The sequence below is a fragment of the Haliaeetus leucocephalus genome, unplaced genomic scaffold (genome assembly GCF_000737465.1).
Source record: "Haliaeetus leucocephalus isolate CR32 unplaced genomic scaffold, Haliaeetus_leucocephalus-4.0 Scaffold228, whole genome shotgun sequence".
NCBI classification, from domain to species: domain Eukaryota; kingdom Metazoa; phylum Chordata; class Aves; order Accipitriformes; family Accipitridae; genus Haliaeetus; species Haliaeetus leucocephalus.
In genome coordinates, this window is record NW_010972664.1 from 11,118,002 (window position 1) to 11,123,200 (window position 5,199).

The following is a 5,199-nucleotide window of genomic DNA, read 5'->3' on the forward strand; positions in this document are numbered from 1 at the left end:
CATTGCTATGTGCTTATCTTCCCTTACATCAGCTACTCTTCGCTCAGATTCTCATCTTGTTTAGGTCACTATGGAAACTGCATAGTTTTTAATTTGCAAAGAGAAAACTGTAGTACTAAATGCTAATTGAATATTGATGGCCTGGGAGCCTCCCAAATGTCTTTTTACAGACTCATAGAAACATTTACTAGGCATGGGAAAAGACTGAAACTTGTGGAAAATGGGGGGAAAAGAAATCACCTTCTCTACTCCCCTGGTTTCTATTGGAGAAGATGAAATACATTTTAATTGACAAATAAATAGTTTAAGAAACATAATCAGGTTTGAGTTTGGTTTTTTCCCCCCTATTCATTTCCAGTGTTCCCCATTTAGAAAACAGAAGAGTCTCATGGACACATGCAAAAAGCTTCCTCAAACCTGGAAATGATAGCTCTTTTTTTTTCCTTTGCTCCAATCTGACAATGAATTTCTCTGAGGGCTTCTAGATTCAGCTTCACACACAATTTTCCCCTAGATGCTCTGCTATGCCTCTGCCTGATGTGAATTCAGAGGCTGCATCTAATTTTAGATGCAAGAAGCAGAGACTGTCTGAAAAAAAGATTATAGAAAAAAGGGCAAACCCAGCTCCTTTAGCCTCTGAAAAAAGGATGACAGCTCTTACACTATCACATGGAAGATTGAGGGGTGCAATGCGCAGCCAAACCAGGAGATGTAACAGCAGGTTTTCACTTTCTATACTACAACTATTAATCTTTTTAATAGAGGCAAAGCTCTTTCAGGGCTGACATCGATATGAATTTTGCAGGACTCTCTGCTGTTCCTGGCTTAGCACCACTAATTAATAGGTCTTCAGCTAAGTGGCAGGCTGAGCCCCTGTGGTTATTAGCGTGGCAGCTCTCGCTTAAGGAGGTGATGCCAAGTCATTAGGTACTATGATATTACAGGTTCAGCGTCTCCAGTGCGCTGGCCCGATGTCCAGGAGCTGAAATCCGAGAGTGCTAGCATCAGCAAGTCTGGCTCATTAGTCTGATGCCAAAGCCATCGCGTCGTTATTGGCTCAGCACTTCTGCTTGCTGCGATAAGGTCCACACACGCATCTCACCAAGGTCCCTTGCTCAGCAGACTCATCCTGCTGAGTTAAGGCAAAGTGCTTGCGGTTTCTTGCTGAACACGTGTAGTTTACTGTTTTGATGCCAAGAGGTTAACAAATCCTGACAGCTCAGCTGGTCCTTCCTGAAACCTGACAAGTCCACGGACATGACTGGCACATGCCCTCTTCGGTGTCTGAGGGCAAGACTTACTGACAACAGATATACTTTCAAGCAAGTAACCCTCTTTGCTTCTAAGGGATTTAGCTCTTACAGTGGTCCAGGTAGAAAAACAAACCCTGAGTATGAACTGCAACCTGTACTGCACTCTCTGCAAGGTGATTACATTACCTGACAGCAGGATTACCTGAAAGCTACAAGCATCTCCTAAAATAGCTTCTCAAACTGCAATTTTACTCCACTTGAGACTGAGCAGACAGACCTCTATATACCTGAGGCCAGTCTGACCCCATATCCGAATGGCCCAATCCCCATCAATTCTAGACATGTAGAGCCCTCTGTACTCCTTGCCCAGAGTTACTTGCAAGTGCCCTTCCAACCCACTCTCCAGGACAGCTAGCCTTGCCAGCAGACTTTTTTTTTTTCCGTGTATGTGTGTATGCCTTTACGCGTGCTGTAAGGTGTAATATTTAAGATGTAACTTGTATGTTCAAAGCAAAACATAATATTTGCTGCATTTTCAGAAGCAGAAACAAGTGTCATATCTCTCTTGAACATTTTAACAAACCAACAATTCCAAGCACTTTTCCTGTCACAGCAGGGAGAACAAAATCCTGGAGCACCTTCCTCCTTACTTGCTTGCTTCTGATGTTCGGTGTGAGGACTAATTATCTGCATTTGTTTATTCAGTCTGAACTAGGAGAAAAGCTTTGGGCTTGGAGGTGGTGGATGGAGCACGTTAAGCCATGTTCTGCAGGTCTGGAGCCTGCCAGGGGCTGCCCACTGAACTTCTGCCCACTCCTGCTGACCACCACCAGCGCGACCGCTCTGTTCACCTCGGTAGAGAACTCTTACCACCCCCAGCTAGGGGCGGGTTCTCATCTATTGAGAACGGCTGGATGGAAAAAAGCCTAGCACATTTTAAGGCCAGGATGGACTGTTACAGTCGTCTGCTCTAACTCTGTGAATACCACCTCAGGCCCTGCTGACCGCACCAGAGTCTCGTTTCAAGATGATGATTTTTTATTAGACTATAGAAAGTCTGTTAGGAAGTTGTTAAGTCTTGCTTTAAATGTGAATTAACTAAGCATCCAGGGAGGTTGCTCTGGTGGTTACTTCTATTCAGCACTAAAAATCCACGCCAAATTTCAAGTTTGAACTCGCATTTCCTAAGCTTCCAGAAGCTGCACCTCTAAATGCCTCTGCTAAATTAAACAGGTTGTTAGGATCAGAGAGGTCCTCTACCAGGATGGCGTTATCTGCCATCTGCTGTGGAAGAGGCAGGTCAGGCATTTTGCGAGCGCTCTCCAGACTCGGGGAATTATGTCTGAAGCTGCTTGCTCACACACAGCCAGCTATCATCAGGCTAGAGGGTTACTTACATGCAGGAAAGAAGGAAGGCGATGCAGCGAACTGTGACATTTCATGGGGAATTTCAAGACATAAGGAGAGAGAAGGGATGAAAGGCGTTCTAGCAGTCTTTTTTTTTTTTTTCAGTTTCATTTCATTTACAAACTTTTCCTGAGCAATAATGTGAGACTTTCCGTCCTCACTGCTGGTCCTCTCTTCATGGCACCTTTCCAAATATTCTAGATCAAATATTCCCCACTAATACCCTGCATAGACCAACCACAAATCTGGAACAACCCCGAAGCTGTGTAAGGGAGATACATCCCCACCCCCATCCTGTTCAGCTGGAAGTGCAGCGCATTTTGGGGGAGAGGGGGAGAGGAGAAGGATGTCTGAAAGTGGAAAGTAAAATATAGTAATGGAAAATATTTAATGAATTCCAGATGATTTGCCAACAGCTCGGCTAGAAATGCAGAGGGGAACTGACAGACAGAGAAGGAAATGCAAATTAGATAAGCAATAAAGCAGCAGAGCTGCACGGCCACAAATTCTCTTCAGATTTCTCAGAAGTCAGAGTGTTTAGACTTGACTTTGAATTGACATAATGGGCACGTTTTAGTTGATGTCTTACTAGCAACTGAGCCAAATCACAGTGCACTTTAGCACTCCAGTGTTCTAATAAGCATTTGCTTCAAAGCAGCAGTTCAGATCTCCCTGTGAATTTTGTAAAGTACACATCATATCAAAGGATAAGCATTTGCCAAAGCCTTTCTTCAGCCACAAAGCAGGGGGAAGGTTTGTTTAAAGAATGTTAAGTTGCACCTGCTGGCTCACACTGGGAGGATGAAAGGAATGACTGGAATTTCTGTCACTGTTGAATTTTATTTTTCGTTTCTTAAATTATTTTTATCAGTGTGAAAAGACTTGTATTACAAAAGCAGAATGTTGCTGTAAGCCTGTTCAGAGCCCTTCAAATGGGCAGATAATAGATTTGTGGCTAATAAAGTGGTACTTGTCTGTGGAGCAAAAGAGTGGAATTAGGTTTGTGTGTTAACAAAAGGTGGATGCCGTGCACGCTAAAGCAGCCTAAAGTATTGCACGGCCTTTGCTACGTCTAAGCTCAGACCTTCAATACATTATCCCATAAACTTACAGTAAACATGAGATTGTCCTTTTGCCCACATGGGCAGAGCAATGGAGGCCCACAGCCCTCGTAGGGTAGTTAACTTCCTGCTAGATACGATGGGGGAGAGACAATTTTGTTTCTACCCTTTAGCTTCACCCAGAACAATTTTACCAGCATAGAAGAGGAGACGGCAGGGAGCGGCTGCAGACAGCATCCTGCTCTCAGGGCGGGCATGGAAGTACAGCTCTGGGATAGAGCGTGGCTGAGACCTGCCCTTTGCACAAAGTAAATTCAAAGGCATGTAGTGTAAGTCAATATACAACTTCAGATGGCCATGTTCCCCGAGCTCAGTGTCTGTTTGTGGTATAAATTTTGAGCACGTGCACAGAATAAAACAGTTGTTTCTATAAAATGGTAGTTTTTGGGGAGAAAAGGGACCTACATAATGGTAGACTTGTGTGAGCACAAGTGTGCTGGATGGGGTTAGTCCTTCTGTGCCTGTTTCCATTTTGCTAGCCAGGGAGAACATCACCTCTGTTCCTAGTGTGGGGGATTGGCAGTGCGAACTCTAAGAAGAATGAGGTGCTGAGATCCTTTTGCAGCTGAGCCTAGCTCCACAGCAAAGAGTCACATTAAGTAGGATAGTCTACAGTGAGATGCAGACACTAGACCTATTTAATAAACCTAAGCTGTTATCACAAGAGCACATGGAAGGTCAGGAAGGAGAGAACAGGGCTGCCTTTCCTGCAGTCTCACAACACTTTCCCCTTCACTGTGCAGCAAGGGGTTACGAAGAGTGGAAAGTAACATTACGCAGCACAACTCTAATCAGCCAGTCTGAGGACGAGGGACTCAGAAAACCAATTAGAGAGGCTTCTCTGGTTTTTGTCATCTATGTTAACAATTGTTTTCAAAATTGTTTCCCAGGTTTTGTTCTTTTGCTGTTGTGAGGTCCATTTTCAAGTTATTGCCCCTTTTCATCTATGAACTACATTGCGAAAGAACAAGTTGCTCCTGGTTCGCTAACAACTACTTGAAAGCTACTGATTACTTGAGAGGTTACTTTGCTTTCGCTTGTCAGGAGATTGTTCATAGCAAGTGTCTCTTAAGTCCAGCTGGTTATAAGGAAATGAAAAAGAGTTACCAAATCAAATAGCATTTTTTTCCTTCTCAGGTGTTAAAATGGAGGGCTATAAGCATCCCTCAGAGACCAGCTGTGCCCTGGATACCGTTTATCTTTTCTAAAATATCAGCAGAGGAGATAGGTAACACAGAGCTACTGACAGCAACTCAGAGAGCATTTCTCTGTTAAGTTACTAGCCCTAATTAGAACTTGGCCCAAGCCAAGCCCTTGGATCAGGTACAGCAAAACTCCACTGCGTTTTGAATCCAGACACAATGTTTAGGCATGATCCAATTCCCAGTTCAGCCTAGCATTGTGCTCACTTGGAAGGG